This window comes from Mobula birostris, chromosome 4, assembly GCF_030028105.1.
Source record: "Mobula birostris isolate sMobBir1 chromosome 4, sMobBir1.hap1, whole genome shotgun sequence".
Lineage (NCBI taxonomy): Eukaryota > Metazoa > Chordata > Chondrichthyes > Myliobatiformes > Myliobatidae > Mobula > Mobula birostris.
The window spans coordinates 41,686,701-41,703,061 of record NC_092373.1 but is presented as its reverse complement, the minus strand read 5'-3'; the positions used below and the strand labels follow the sequence as shown (position 1 = coordinate 41,703,061).

General features: G+C 41.6%; 1 protein-coding gene across 5 annotated transcripts in view; it reads left to right on the top strand.

Annotated features, from left to right (window-relative positions):
• The window catches only part of LOC140196298 (chloride channel protein 2-like), a 558,437-nt gene that overhangs the window by 503,068 nt on the left and 39,008 nt on the right, over nt 1-16,361 (top strand). The gene's annotated exons all lie outside the window — the stretch shown is intronic.

The window sequence follows — 16,361 nt, the reverse complement described above, 5'->3', positions numbered from 1 at the left end:
AAGGTCTTAAATGAATGTTTCCCAACTGCATTGCTTACTGCGGAGATCATGGAAGGTAGAGAGTTCAGGGAAGAAAATAATGATGTTTGGAAGTGATTAAAGTTGGATAAAACCCCAGTGCCTGACTACGTATATCATAGGACACAGTGGAAAGCTGGTGAAGTAATTGCTGGGTGCCTAGCAGAAATATTGTGCCATTGTTAAGCATAGGTGAGCTACTAGAAGATTGGAGGGTGGCTAATGTTGAGAAGGGATGCGAGGACAAGCCAGGGAGCTACAGACCAGTGAGCATGGTGGGAAAGTTACTGGGGGGGGGTGGATTTAGAGAGGCAGGTTCTAGTTGCATTCAGAACTAATTTGGGATGGTCAACGTGACTTTGTGCATTTAGAAAGCATATCTTATGAATTTGATTGAGATTTTTGAAGAAATGACCAAAAAGAATTGACAAGGGGACTTATTGATGAGAATGCAGCTGTAGTATTATGTGCAGTTCTGATCATCCAGCTACATGAAGGATGTCATTAAGGTAGGAAGGGTGCAGAAGATAGAAGATATTCACAAAGATCTTACCAGAACTAGAGGTCTTAAGTTATAAGGAGTGATTGGATAGGCTAGGGCTTTTTCCCCTGGAGCATAGGAGGCTCGGGGGGTGGGGGTGGGGGGGGGAACAGAGATGATCTTACAGAGGTATATAAAATCATGAGTGGTATAGATAAGGTGACTAATCAGTCTTTTTTCCCAGAGCAGAGGAGTTTAAAACTAGGGGACATAGGTTTTATAAAACATTTAGACAGGGATGTGATAAAAGGAGCACAGGTAAATAATACTAGCTCAGGTAGGCAACTTTATTATGGATGAGTTAGGCTATAGGGCCTGCTTCTGATCTTTACAACTCTTGTGCCTCTGAGCGGGAGAAACCTGTGGAACGGGACTGAGCCCTTGGTAGAAGCTGGGTGGGAGGAAATGTAATGGTGACAGCCCATGGGATTCCAGTAAATGTTGTTAGTCAGCCTGTCTGCTATGAAGTCAAAAAAGAGTAAGAGTAAGAAATGGCTGTGTGACAGTGAGAGGTTACTGAAATGTCAGGTGATTGAGTGCTTTAGTGCAGGGCAAGTTGCACAAAACATTTCAATGCACTGGGAGAAGTGGTGAATCAAAGGGTGTGAATAGCCGGCCAGTGCTAAGTGACATCTGCACCGGACTTCAGTGCAAATGGACCCAGGTTTGAGGCCAGGTGGCTTCTTGCACACTTTCCATCCGTGCTGGGTTCAGCGTCGAGCTAGCAACTCGGCTTCGTAATAAAGCAGACAAATGCTGAAGAAACAGCAAGGTTGCTGTCCAGTGTGCCACAAGGCAGAGAGGAACAGCAACAAAAGGGACAGGAAATGTTTCACATGTTCTTTATAACACTTTTAGAAGTGAATAGAGTCGAAGCAGATGATTGTCCATGTGAGAATGCATTCAGTTCAGTGGAGGAGAATGGTTTAGCACTTTTTTTTCTTATTTATCTGTTTCCCAGAATCTGGGTGACAACTTCAATGCTAGCATTTAGTAACCACCGCTAATTGCACTTGACTCGGTGGTAATGAACCACTGCTACAATTATCCTGAGAGACCAAATTCCACAATGCAGATGGGAATGAAATTACAGGATTAAAATCCAGCAATGTTGAAGGCCTGGTGAGTTCTCAAAGTCAACAGCGCACTGTTCATCATTCAGGGAACCTGTAGGTGGCAGTGTTTCCAATGTCCTGTGTTTTTTGATGGTGACTAGATGAGTTTGGGAGATAGTACTGGAGAAGCCTGGCTGAGGAAGTCCATTGGACTTTGCAGCTAGCAGCCGATGCAAACACTCTACGAGAGCTTGAGAAAATGATTGCTTAGGTAGTCAATAGAGTGCTGTTGGGAAGGTTACTTCATCCTGGATGCCATTGAGTTTCTTGAATGATGCTTGTTCTGCACTTAGGCAAATGGACAGTATTTCATCATGCTGTTCACCTATGCCTTGTGGTGTCAGACATAAATCACACACTGTAGGGTATCCTGCAACTAGTTCAGTTGAATTTTCTGGACAACTGTGATACCCTGGATGCTGACAGTGGGACAATTTAGTGATGGCAATATCATGTTCTTTTGTTGGAGATGGCCATTGTCTGCCACTTTGGTGCTGTAAATATCACTTGCCTCTTGTCAGCATAAATCAGAATGTAGTGTAGGTCTTGCTGCATGCAGGCACGGGCCCCTTCATTTGATGAGGAGTTGTCAATGGTATAGATCTTTATCAATTTCTGACCTTGTGATAAAACAAAAGTCACCTGTGAAACAATAGAAGAATTTTGGTGACTAGAGGAACTCCTATGATGCTGTCTTAAGGTGGGGGGCATGATTCACACCCAACAATTATAAATATTTTCTTTCATGATAGATGTGGCTGCAGGGATTCAGATACTTTCCCGTTGATGCCCTCTAATGTCAAAGATGGGTCATCTTCAATAATCTGTCTGAAATTCAACCCTTTGGTTTATGTTAGAACCAGCTTTCTCAAACGGGTAAACTCAGAAGACCTGTGAAGAGCAAGTACTGTCTTTGTGTCCAGAAAATGTCAGTTAACTTCTCTGTCAGAAGACAAAACCAGAGGATAAAATCAGAGAGCAAAGAAAATAGCTTGTACAAAGTATAATGGAAAGAACCCACGACTGTGAAGCAATACACAGTTCAAATCACATCATCAAGTTCGCCGATGACACGACCGTGGTGGGTCTCATGAGCAAGAACGATGAGTCAGCATACAGAGAGGAGGTGGAGCGTCTAACGGCCTGGTGCGGAGCCAACAACCTGTCTCTGAATGTGAACAAAACAAAAGAGATGGTTGTTGACTTCAGGACAGCACGGAGCAACCACTCTCTGCTGAACATTAATGGCTCCTCCGTTGAGATCGTTAAGAGCACCAAATTTCTTAGTGTTCACCTGGCAGAGAATCTCACCTGGTCCTCAACACCAACTCCATAGCCAAGAAAGCCCAGTAGCATCTCTACTTTCTGTGAAGGCTGAGATAAGTTCATCTCTCACCCCCCATCCTCGCCACATTCTACAGAGGTTGTATCGAGAGCATCCTGAGCAGCTGCATCACTGCCTGGTTCAGAAATTGCACCACCTCGGATCACAAGACCCTGCAACAGATAGTGAGGTCAGCTGAGAAGATAATCGGGATTTCTCTTCCCACTATTACGGACATTTACACCACATGCTGCACCCGCAAAGCTAACAGTATTGTGAAGGACCCCACACACCCCTCACGCAAACTCTTCTCCCTCCTGCCATCTGGCAAAAGGTACTGAAGCATTCGGGCTCTTCCCGCAAGCCATCAGACTCCTCAATACTCAAAGTCTAGACTGACATCTACATCATTTATTATTACGTTGTAATTTGTCCTCTACTGTGCCTATTGTCTTGTTTATTAATTATTGTACTGCCCTGTACTGTTTTGTGCACTTTATGTAGTCCTGTGCAGGTCTGTGGTCTAGTGCAGTTTTTATGTTGTTTTACTTAGTCTAGTGTAGCCTTGTGCTGTCTCACATAGTCTAGTGTAGTTTTGTGTTGTTTCATGTAGCACCAGGGACCTGGAGGAACGTTGTTTCATTTTTACTGTGTACTGTACCAGCAGCTTATGGTCGAAATGACGATAAACTTGATTTGATAACCAAATCATTTTTCCAAAATGAAAGCTTGGTTACCTCTTCAGAATTAAAACCTGCCTCCCTGCCAACTCATGCAGCTTCATTGATCCCTATGTATGGTACCAATTAACAAGCAGACAAGCAACTGAAGCTCTGACAAAAAGAAGATAAGTGAGTACCAACTTGCCAAAAGCCACAGCACCTAATTAGTAATGATTTATTATTGTCACATATTCAATGGTTCAATTGAATATCAGAGAATCTATACAGTATACAACCTGAAATTCTTACTCTTCACAGACGTCCATGAAACAGAGAGGAAAAAAAACCCAAAGAATGGAAAACAGAAAACCATTAGAACGCAAATCCTCCCTCCCTCCCCCCCATGCACAAGCAGTAACAAAAGCATCAATACTCTCCCCTCACTTCAGCAAAAGCACTAACCCCACCACCCATCATCAAACAACAGCAAGCTGTTGCTCATGTAGCAAGATTCAGTGAAAAGCTCATCTTGACTACTGTCTGGACAGATCAAATCATTATACAGTCCGTTGTGCTAGAATAAGCTAAAACAATAACAATGCAGAACAAAGGAAAGGCCACTGAGAAAGTGCAGTGCAAGTAAATAAAATGCAGGGTCGTAGTGAGATAGACTGCGAGATAAAGAGTCCATCCTATTGTACAAGGGGTGCAGTGTATTTCCTGGTACAGATCTCATGATCCCACGTGCCTGCTGCCAGACTGAAATGTAGAAAGGTCACAGTTTGTTGGTTAAATGTTGTCAGACTGCAGTAGTCTTCACTTAAGTGAATGAATTTGAAGGCGGTGGAGGAGGGGCCATTCAGGTACACTGCTGGATCGTAGCCACTTTAGAGATTCTTGACGAGTGTAATTTGTGTTCCATTCAGAAGACTTCGGGAGTAAACCCTGATGGGGAGTCCCTAAGACAAGTCCTACTTTAAGTTCAATGTTGGTTGGCCACTCCTGTGACACCACTGGTGCCAAACAGTATTGGTCTCTGCCATTCCTTTGGATTCACCAGCTGCTTGAAGAGGGGAGACTGCTACACGGGCAACAGCTTGCTCTCCGTATTGTTCTGCCCGGCTTGCGTATCACATAGACAGCTGGGACACCATCCATTGTCGACCCCGACCAGTGGAGGGCCTTGTAAACGACAAAGGCCTGGAAGAACAATGTGGAGACCCAAGTTCAGATTCTGTCGCGGCAGCCAAGCAATTGAGGGTCTCGGCCTGAAACGTCAACTGTCTGATCATTTCCATGGATGCTGCCTGACTGCTGAGATCCTCCAGCATTTGGTGTACATATGTACCATTTAACTGATAACCCGAAATAAAGAACAAGCCAATCAGTTATAATTAAGGCCACAAAATTACTGGGTTGTTGCAAAAATAATATCTTGTTTCTACTTGATTTTTGCCGGAGGAAGTCTACCATCTTTACCTAGTCAGCCTGCATGTGACCTCAGGTTACCAATGTGAGTAATTTTTCAATGTTGCTTCAAAATGACTTGCAAGCCACTGACTTCAAAGCAAGTAGGGAAGGGCAGTAAAAGTTGTCCCTGCCAGTTGCTTCCATATCCTGAAATTTTAAAAAAACAGTTCCGCACTTGTGGCCTGGATATCCTTTTGTCACTGAACAACCCACTGCTACACGTTGTTCAGATTTTGCTGGATGCTGATGTAAGCTATTGTACCTTGTTATCAGAGACTGCACAACATTACATAAAGCAGCTGGCTGCAGTATTTCTTTGAATGAGACAGCAAATATTCTATATAATTCGCTAAGGAACAATTTAAGAAATGTTTTCTTCTGACAATGAAACCCTCAAGCACATGTACTTGACAGCCTGGTTTATATACATGCCTCAGAGGGAGGATCTTTTTTTTTCTCAATTTCCCTTAAAATCTGTTTGATAAAGGTACAATAGTCAGTTTTTCTGACATATGTGCACACATGTAGAGCATTATGTAAAAATACTGCTTAAAAGTTAGCCCAAGAAATATTTATTTTAATTGAGTTCATAGTGATTAACTCCACATCAGAGATTACTATTTGAACAATACAACTTGTCTGACATGTTTTCTGGCTGTTTTGTGAAAGCAACTTTGTCTTTGATTTGTGGATGAGGATATAGTTACTGCTGGATGTAAAGCATTTATAAGGCCACAGCTAGAGTGCTGTGTGCAGTTTTAGTCACCGTCCTGCACAAAGAATGAGTTATGCGAGGGTTAAACCAGGAAGCAATCATTCCCCTAAAGTTCCTAAACAAGGAAATTGATAAGCCAGGAGCGTTGATAATTGGAAAACATTGTGAAATATTTTTCATCTTAAGTGTAGTTCAGGTCTGAATCTCACTGTCAGGAATATTGGTGGACACAAAAACCTTTATTAAATTAGTAAATTTAATTGGTAATTTGATTCATTATTGTCAGATGGACCAAAGTAACATGAAAAACATTGTTTTGCAATCGATCCATGCAAATCATTTCATTGCATCAGTACATCGAGGCAGTACAAGGGAAAAGCAATAACAGGATGCAGAATGTATTATTACAGAGTTACAGAGAAAGTGCAGTGCAAGCAGATTGTGAGGTCAAGAGTCCCTATCTTATCACATTGTGGGGCTATTCGATTGTCTTATAACGATGGAAGCTATCATTAAGCCTGGTGGTGTTATGTGCTTTCAGATTTTTTGTATCTTCTTACAGAGTGGAAGTGGGAAGAAGAGAGAATATCTGGGGTGGGTATGGTGGGGTCTTTGATTATGTTGGCGGCTTTACTGCATGGTGTATAGACTGAACCCATGGAGGGAAGGCTGGTTTTCCTGATTTGCTGAGCTGTGTCCACAATTCCCTGCAATTACATTACACTTCGATATTTCTTAGATTGTCACATAAGGATCTGTAGCATACCAATCAATAGCCAGAGAGTTCTGAATAAAATCCTGCCTATAGCTTCCTCACTTTTCCATGCAGCACAAAATCTCCCTTTTTTTTATTTCTCTTTCCCAGTTCTGATAGAAAGTCACTCAATTGAAACTTTAACTTTGTTTCCCGTTCCATAGATGTTTCCCCAAATAACTGGATGTTCCCAGCATTTTCCGTTTTAAACCTAAATTGATCCATGCCTGATATGGACATTTTGGGCCAAATAGCATCCTCCTCAATTCTGTGGCAGGAGTTTTATTTTCATTGGGTAGACTAGATGTTCATTGGATTTCTGAGAGGAGGCAACAATTTGTTTCTTTTCCTGCCCCATTCTACAGAGGATTCAAACGCTTTGGCTGGCAGCATTGGAGAAGTAAGATCATGCTTCAAATGAACTTAATCAGTTGTCTGAATAGGCTTCAGCTTGCCTGTAGACTTGTTGCCAGTGCAGGAATTTGGATTAGGCTCTCCTTAATACTGAGGCATTTCTTCAGTGTGGTTGTAGGAAGTGTAATGGAATGAATCTTTATCAGGAACGTTGTAGGTTGTCTGCTGGCAGTGTAAACATTTACAATGAGTAGAGAGAACCTGTTGGTTAAACAATAGATTGTCCTTGTAAGGATTTACAGCAGATGAAGTTCTGAAAAATTGCAATCAAAAAGTACCATAATGTAAACTTTTGTTTCCCTTGAATTCTATAGTAGTCAAAATGAGTAATACTAGTAAATGGAGAATAAGTGAAACTTACCCCAAATACATTCTGGACTGATTATAAAAAAAACTATCCTCCATTAGGTCAAATTTCATTTTAATTGGATTCATTCTGAACTATTTGCTGGAATGTATTTCTCAAAAATTGGATTAAATGTGCCATCTTTCCTTTTATTTGTGGATAGCGCCTTTTCCTAATCAAAGATTAAATGCTTATATCTTACTGCTCAGCTCTTGACAATACAAATCAGTAGATTAAAGTTTAGATTTGATAACTCATAATTCTTTACATTAATTCCTATAATCATTGCATCCTTTTGGCAGCAAGCATCAGACCTCCATTATGTACATTTTTTTGAATTGTAAATTGTAAATATTATGGTAATGGCTTTCACCTGCTTCCACATGGAACATCTGTGATGCTATGTATAATAAATAGTCTCTTTTTATAGTCACGTTCATTGATCCCTTTCATGATAAGATTAGATTAGAAATGAAGTACTGGAGCTCCCACCTTTAGTTCTCAGCTACCTGTTTCTCGTCTCACTCCAGTCTTTCCCAGGTGGCCATCTTGAGCTGGTACACGATTTTAGTTAGCTGCTTAACTCCAGACTATTCCTCTTTCTCTCCATCCATTTTGTTTATTACCAGCACAGTACTGTTTCAGAGTAGGCATTTTTCTCCTCCTGTTGTCAGTCACTTGAAGGTTCATTTCCAATTCAATCCTCGATTGGGCACTCTGCCATTGACAAATTGTCTTGGACCACACCACTATCCATTCTCCTCTTATCCCATCTGCTCTGTGATTTGACCTCACTTTAAAGACTCGATATGCTCTGTTTCCTTTCATGTTTCTTCTGTCACCCTTGTCATTCTCACACTGTTGTCTGCTTCTTCTGCAGTACCACGGGTGGCTTTGCTTTCAAGTACTATTCCCCGTCCTTTGAGTCATTGAGCACTACAACTCAGAAACAGGCCCTCTGGCCCACCTGGTCCATGCCAAACTATTGTCCTGCCTTGTCCAACCAACCTACACCTGGATCATAGCTCCCCCATAAACCTCCTATCCATGTACTTATCCAAACTGCAGTTGAAAATTGAACTTCAATCCACACACTCTCTACCCTCTGAGTGAGGAAGTTCCCCCTCAAGTATTTAACCTTTGACCTCTAGTTGTAGTCTCACCCAACCTTAGTGGAAAAAGCCTGCTTGCATTTACCTTATCAATGCCCCTCATAATTTTGCATACCTCTATCAAAATTCTCCTCATTCTCCTACACTTCAGGGAATAAAGTCCAAACCTATTTCACCTTTTTCCTATAACTCAGCTCCTCAAGTCCCGGCAACATACTTTAAATTTTGTCCGCACTCTTTCAGTCTGATTGATAATTCATTTTCCATGCTCCACGATATTGATTAACAACCTCCCTGATTTTAAAAACACCCCTCAGAAAGTTTATAAAATGTATCTTGAACTCTTCCTGCAACTTTCAGTATTTCCCCTTTGTAGGCCATTCAAGTCTCATTTTTCCACCTGCCTGAGGTGTCCTCCTGACATTATCCAGGTATCATCGTGAACTTTTGAAGATGTATCCACTCCGTCTGCAGGACTGAGCTAAAAACAAAGCTGGTCTCATTGCTTAGCCCTGCAAAACTTCTCAGGATTTGCTACAAGCTTCTTCATGAGGCGAGAATATTCCGTTTGTAGTTTTATGAGCTGTGGAGGTGATTTCCCAGCCGTGTGCTGCTTCACAAAGCAGGTTGTCTGTCAGAGATGAGGTTATAGAGCTGTGGGCAATTGTGTAGTTACAGCCACTCCAAATTAAAATCAAAGTTTAGAACTAACCTCCCACAGAAACCTTGAAGGTTTAATAATTCTGCCACTTATTCTTTCAATTTGATGCCAAAATGATAATACCTTTGAGAATTCACTTCTAATTGCAGAGAATAAATAGTATCTGTCATTGGGCTCCAGGTTTGATGGGTACATGTATTGCTAAAAAAATCTATTCTGATGTCGGTTTCATGTACTTGGGAAGACTGTTATATAAATCATATCATAGATCAATACAGCACAGGAACAGGCCCACAATGTCTATGCCAAACACAGTGCCAAATTAAACTAATTCCCTACATGATCCATATTCAACCTTCCCTGCATATCGATGTGTATGTCAAACAATCTTTTACATGCCACTATCAATATCTGCTCCCTTCCACTCCCCCTGGCAGCCTACTCCAGGCTGCTGTTGCTCTGAGTGGAAAGAAACTTGCCCCACTCATCTCCTTTAGACAATCCTCCTCACATCTTAAGGGCATTCCTTCAGTACTTGACATGTCTTGTGTCTGCTCTTGGAGAAAGGGATTCCTCCATCTCTGTCTTTTATAATATTAAAAACTTTGGCACTCCAGAGAAAACAACCCAGATTTGTCAAATCTCTCCTTATCCTCTCATCTGGGCAGCATCCTGATAAAACTCTTCTGCAGCCTTTCCAAAGCCTGTATAATGGGATGACCAGAAGGTCACACAAAAATTTTATGTAACTGCAACATGGCTTCCTTATATGCCCAGCCCCGACCAGTGAAGGCAAACGTGCCAAATGCCATCTTTGTCACCATGGCCAATTTCACTGAGCTATTGACATGGACCCCAAGGTCCTCTGTACATCAGCGCTACTAAGGATCCTCCCATTATCTGCATACCTTTTGCTTACTTTTGTTGCAACGAACAAGATGAATCCAAACACAGGACACAGGCATGGAGATAGAGTTAGGATGCAGACGCGGGCGTGAGCGTTGAGCGGCAAACAGGAGAGAGTGCAGGAAAGCAGGAGGCAGGCAGAACTTATCTTGACACAGAGCGTAGAAAGGAAAGCGGCAGACGAAACTTTTCTTAGCACAGAGAGACTGAGTTTCACAGGTAAACCTCGGTGCTGTAGTAGAACTTAGAATACTTATCTTGACACGGAGAGACTGAGTTTCACAGGTAACTCTCGGTACTGAAGCAAAATGTAGAACACACAATCCTAAGCGGCTGGGAAACGTTAATTTCCACACTGGCAAAACCAACGATCTGGCAACTAGTGGGTGCAAAGCCGGGGTTCTTATGCTGCAGGTCTTGATGAAAACCAGCTGTGCCGCCATCAAAGGAAATTAGGAGAAAATGGGGAATTAATGGCCGGAACCATGACAACTTTAGTCTTCCTAAGGTGATACACCTCACACTTGCATGGATTAAACTCTGAACATTTCTCCACCTATATCTATAACTGATCTATATTCTACTGTATCCTTTGATAGTCCTCGCCACTCTCCATAACTCCACCCATCTTTGTGTCCTCGGCAAACTTACTAACCTACCCATCTACATTTTCGTCTGAGTCATCTCGGCAAATGAAAGATGTTGCATTTTGGGAGGTCAAATGAAAGGAGAAAGAATACAGTTAATGGTAGACCCCTTAATAGCACCGAGGTACAGAGGAAAGTCCATAGTTTGTTGAAAGTGGCTAAGATAGTAAAGAAAGCATATGTTCACTTGCCTTCATTGGTAGGGGTGTTGAGCATCAAAGTAAGGAAGATTCATGCTGCCGGAAAATAAAACTTTAATCAGACTGCACTTGAGCTATTGCCTGCCATTCCAATCGCCCTATAATGGGAAGTATGTAGAGAGTGTAGAAAGCGTACAGAAGTTTACCAGGAGCCTTAAATAGAGGGTATGAGCTAGAAGGAAAGGTTTGGCAAACTTGGTTCGTTCTCACGGGGATTCCTAACCTGGGGACTACGGACCCCTTGCTTAATGGTATTGGTCCATGGCATAAAAAAAGGTTGGGAACCCCTGTGAGCATCAAAGGTTGAGAGCAAACATGATAGTCGTTTTACAAATGATGAGAGGCATAGATAGGATAGGCAGACAGGTTCCTTTCCCCATCGTTGAAATGTCAAACACCAGAGGACATGCTCTTGTTGATTAGAGAGAGGAAGTTTAAACGTGATGTGTATGTATGCAGAGAATGGTAGGTACCTGGATTAGGCTACCAGAGATTGTAGTGGAATTAGGGAGCTTGATTTTCTTTAACAGGCTTTTAAATGGACACGCAAAGGAAGGGAATGGACAGATATGAATGATAGACAGGACATTTAAAGTAATTGATACTAATGTCAGCACAAAATTGTGGGCTGTCCTATGCTGTACTGTTCTATATATTAGATATTCAATATAAGAGATATGGGGAAGGAGTATTCTCCCATTCTTCCGGGCAGACCCTAGAGCATTAGTATTTAGTTGTTTCTGAAATGAAACCAGAGTCTCAGTAACCACTTTGCTACGTATTACGCATTTTTTATGTGAAACTTTTATTGCTGTTGGTCACAACCTTTCATAGTTTGAGCCTCTCCAGCTTGGTGTTATTTGCGAATTAACAGCCAGTGACCTTCACAGTTTTCTATATAGCTTGCTGACCTGCTCACCTTCATTAACTAATTTAATCCTGGCAGAACTGAGAGTGCCAGCTGCCTCAGTTTTACCTTCCAAGTCAAATCGTTGACCTCAGAGACTAGCCTCATGACTCTTCTCTGCACACCATGCAGAATTTGCATTTTAAGAGGCCAGAAATGAACTCGGCAGTGTGATTTCATCCTAAACAAAACTGCCTCATATTCCAAAACATCTTTTCCATTCAGCTAGCCATTCTTTATTGAATGTTAAGTCTTTTGTATTAAATAATTTCACCTGAATTATTTCATCTGTCATTCTGCATAGTCTCTGAAATGAGAAGATCTAGACTAGTACATCTTACAGCTGACTTCACTCTCACCTTTTTTCTTGTCTGCTCACCGGCGGCACATGCTGTCAGAAGTTTCTGATGGTGCTAACCAAGTCTTTTGTTTCTCTGGCCCCTCCACTGACAACAATATCATCTTCCTCTTTTTGCGTTTTGATGCATTTCTCTGTTCTCTGCCCTCCCCTGAACCATATAAACCATATAACAATTACAGCACGGAAACAGGCCATCTCGGCCCTTCTAGTCCGTGCCGAGGGACCTTGACACTATAGTTTGCCTTCAGGATACTTACATACAGGCAGGATAAACGGCAGAGCCTGATCACATCTCCCAAGCTCATTCACATATTTGCCATATCCACTGGTCGTCATTGTCACTGCACCACCTCAGCCTCTCTTCATTAATCACTTCTTACTGCATCACTGTCCTTCTGTTCCCTCAGGTCACAACATCGCTTACACCCCATTATAGTGTCCATAGGTTTTTGAGTGTTGCTATTTTCAAAGCAAGTAGCAGAGGAAGATCTCTTGTAGAACATCCTTAAGTAGGGGCAGTGAACTCTCACTTAATCATCAGTGAGTGGTACACAAGTACCTAAATATGCAAGTTGATCCTTTTGGTTAAAGTCTATCACGATCTCTTCACATTCAAATGTATTACCATCGCTGGATCCCCTGCCATCCTGGGCTCACAAATGACCAGAATCTTGCATGGATCCAATGTAATTGCTGTATTACAGCAAGCCATTTCCTATACTAACAATGCTTTTCTAATATCTGTGGAACGTAAGAGTATGATGAAATATTGTCCTCTTGACTGGATGAGTACTGCTGCAACATACTAGAAAATTCATATCATCAAGGGTAAGCCAACCAGCTTCATTGGCGACCCATCCATCACTTTAAAGTTCCTTTCCTCCACTATTAACACAGTGTGTGCTGGCTACAAACCCAGTGTTTTATGAGCAACAGCAACTGCTAAACCAATGGTCTCCACAAAGGCAGCTGGCAGCAAGAGAACACTGCTGCTGACAGGTTCCTCCCCAGCTTGGATAAATATCTGATGGTACTCCCTTGTTGGGACACAGTGAACCGCAGAGTTAGCGTGGTTTCAGAAGGCAAGTACACTCCCCATCGGCTTTGCAATTGTTGCCATGTTGAGCATGTTAATAGATGATATTGCTGTTCATCTTCCACTAAAGAATGAAAATAATTATCATCCCTCAATCTGCCACAGAACCCATTTTACCTTCTCATCTGCTAAGTATCTCCAACTCTGCTTTATCAGAGCTAATGAACACACGTCTGAAGCATTCCAACATTCCAACCCATCCTCATACATCGAATCAAGACTAAAATCATTTAATTAATCATGCACTCCCTTAGCATCAAATTTACGTATGGCTTTTGCCAGTTTTATTGCTTTTACTTATTGGATTCAGCCCACTGGTGAGCACCTTGTCTATTGCATCGGAGGAAACTACAGAAGGCATTGAAAGATGGATTCATGCAGTTGTGGGCCTAGTTAATAGTCTGGCCTCAGACAGCATCATCTTTCCACAGTGACAGAACTCTGTGCCAAATAATGGAAAAGAGAAAGAGCACTGGCTGGGAGACAGTAATGAAATTCTTAATGCTGATAATGTGAGAGAGGACTTTGATTTATATCAAAGAGCTCCCTACAGGAGCAGTCCTTGGCAGCTCTAGAAACCTGTAGAGTGGTGCATTAGAATGTCACCCCATCTTCAAAGCCCCTTTGTACACGGCTATCCAACACCGGTATGAACCCCCTGCAGCTGCTAATCCTGAAGTAGTTTCAAGTTCAAATTCAGTTTATTGTCATTCAGCCATACCCATGTGTACCACTGAACAAAACAGCGTTCCTCCAGCCCAAATTGCACAACACAGTACATGCAACTCACACACAATACATAAAGTAATGTATGACAAAAAAATTAACAAATAGTAAGGTGCATATACGACACAGGTTTAAAAAGTAAACAGTATAGCGCTACAGGTGCTTCATACGTGATGAGGTCTGCATGGTGGCGGGGGGGTTCAGTGGTCTTCTGGCCTGGGGGAAGAAGCTGTTTCCCATCCTGATAGTTAATGGCCTGCCCCTGCCTTGTAACCAATAATAATAAGTACACAGTGAGGTGAGGACATGACAAGTTCCTGTGGATGTAGATGAGTGTCACACAGTGTGTAGCTCAACAATGCAAGCGGTTTTTGGGGGCTATGTAAAGTAATTGGAGTGTACTGAAATCAGCAGTACACTTAAACTAGCAGGCACAGGATCCTGACTTGGATGAGATGAAGTTTGCAACATAGAAACCCAATGCATGTCGATGGGAGTAAGCAGGTTAAATGGTTTGGTGTACTCCAAATGGGCCACCTGACCTGTTTCTGAGCTGTGCTTTTCTATAACCCTTGGCTTTTGATTAAAGATGGATTAATTAATTTCAAGGTGGCAAAAGAAGAATTAGTATTCTGAACTAAGAAGCACTTAGTAATTTTGAACAAAAACCCTTGCATTTAGTTCCTTGCAGCAGTCCTTTTTTTTGTTGTTCTCTCATGATGACAAAAAAAGGTGAGTTTTCCACTAACTGCTCTGTGTTTGATTTGGACTTCAGTCCAGTGATTCTTCCTTATGTTTTCATTGTAAGGCAAGCAGTCTGAGTAACTTATGGACAAACATTGGTGTGAAGTGTCAAATATGGCGAATATTCAATTGTTTATCCCTTATGGTAATACACATTGCTCCAAAGATCAAACAAGATAGTTCTGCTGTTGCCTTCAATGGCAGCAGGCATCCTTTCGTCAGACTATGAATGGAGGCTAAAATTTACATATGGTTTGATTTATCCTGCACTAGCTGTTTTGTTGACTGACTGTAAACCTGTTGGGCATTTGGGAATGTAATACTATCGTGTAACTAGTTAAAATTAAATGTGACTCAGGATTTTTTAAAATCAAAACTGCTTTTTGAAATTAAATTCTTGAACTGCGTAGTAATTTGGATGTTTGGCTGATCGCCGAGCTTGGCAAAATGTCTGCAGACATTTTGGCTTTAATCGAGAAGCCGTCATCAGTGTGCAGTTGAGGGTGTTGTCTCCTCAGAGTGCAGCTTATATACTTTGGGGTCCTGAATGGATTACTGGCGTTTTGTTGATTGTTGACTTCGTTATTTCTCTTTTCTCCATAAGGGTTCATATACTAGATCTATGTCATAGGTAATCTCAGGATCTGGACAATGAAGTAAACACTTCCAAGCGACTTCCCTCAAAGCTAGCCAGTCAGAATCTTCTACTGCTAAACTGCTCAGTGTTTTGAACCAGCCAACCAGATCACAACATCTAATTGGTATTCATTAGGACCCTGGAGCAGTACATAAACTGGCATTCTGAGGAGGCAACACCCTCAACTATGCACTGATGATGGCTTCTTGATTGGAGCTGAAATGTCTGCACACATTTTGCCAAGCTCGGCAATCAACCAAACTTCCAAATAGCCAACCTGAGCTACCAATATTCCGCAATATTTCAAACTGCATAGTAATTGTTAGGCTTTTGGATGAATCATGAAACTTTCTGGGGTGACATTTCTGGTGCTCTACTAAACTTTTCGGTTCAATAATTACAGCTAAAAGTTGAAGAGCAGTAATTTCTACTACACATCCCTCAAATCTTGCTCATTTTGCCAAATGCTGATATTAGAAATGTATTCACTAATTTGCAAGGAAATGCAGGTGTCACCCTATTCCAGAAACAAGGGATTGGCTCTTTGGAGTTGGGAGGTGAGAGGTGGGTAATGTCGAGATCCAGAAGGATCCAATGCAAAAGGTGAATTTTTAAGTTAAACTGTATGAATGAATAAACGTTACCAAACAGGTGCACTGGCAAGTCTTACACGTGGCATCTCTGTACATGAGTGCTTTAGACATGCAGAAGGTGCAGTAGCAATATAGAAGTCTATGCACTCAGGTAGTTCTGGATTTTACATTCAGATGGTCCTGAATTCCTTTAAAAATTCTGTTTTTATGGAAATTGTGCATTCAAGTGTGGAAATGCAGGGTTCTTGGGAGAATCCTACAAAAAATTGCGAAGTTATTCTGGTAGTGCTAGCCAGTGTTTATCCCATTGGAAATTTAAAAGAAATTGACTAGTCAGTATCACTCTGCCATATGAGATTACAATTAGATTTAGTTGGCAAAATCCTAGATTATGTTTTACTTACCATAATAA